Consider the following 979-nt stretch of genomic DNA (forward strand, 5'->3'; position numbering starts at 1 on the left):
CACCAATATCTAGATCTATCTATACAGGGCAAAATATACAATGGGTAGAAATAGTAGACGCAGTAATAGATTAAACCGATGTGCACTTAGTTTCAGGTCACATTACTCAAGTTATTATGGGCTCATTGTTGTCATGGACATACTCTCAAACCAACGCAAAATATTGTCCATTACAATAACGTTATAATTTAGCTCGATTATTAGACCTGCAAAATATATGCACGTCGGATTAAACATTTAGATATGAATTACATGGGACTTAGAAGAGAAAAAAAAAACTGTGGAGAAAGAAATTGACAAGCCACCGCAGCTGTCTCTTTCTGATGGTATCTATCAACATTCTTCCTTTTCTCACCTTCACTAACATTCCCTAGTTCATATACTTGTATCCAGGATAACCTCAACATTCTTCTATACAGCCATATCTCAAATGCCTCTAACCTCCTAGTACATTCTTTATCAAACGTCCACTTTTCACAACCGTATAAAAGTATATAAGTTAGGTTATATTCCTTAAATAAACAAAGTCACGTCAACATTCTCGTTTCGATCTCCAATTTTATGTAACCGTTTTTACGACCCTCCAGATCCTCATTCCCACTCAGCCATGTTTGCTAGTAATAAAATGATATAAATAAATAAAGAACGAACAAAACCTCCCAAAAAAACAATAACAAACAAATCATGAAACCAAAAAAAAAAAAACCAACAAAAAACAAAACAATAACAAAACAAAATTGTACCTTGCCCCAATGGAAAGGAAGGTATTTTGTTCGATGTCACCCGACCAGTCGTTGATCATCTCCAAAGTCCTTGGACCATTTCTATCCACCAAACAATATCATAATTCATCAGTTCCAGCAGACATTGTACCTGTGACAAAAACAAGCCAGGCATAAATTATCAATTTAAAATTTGCGAGTACTCTCTTAGCTTTAAAAATACTTCTAAAATGTGACCACCGATGCTACAATGACAC

The sequence above is a fragment of the Berghia stephanieae genome, chromosome 13 (assembly GCF_034508935.2).
Source record: "Berghia stephanieae isolate SIO BIC M18660-M18661 chromosome 13, UCSD_Bste_1.3, whole genome shotgun sequence".
NCBI lineage: Eukaryota > Metazoa > Mollusca > Gastropoda > Nudibranchia > Aeolidiidae > Berghia > Berghia stephanieae.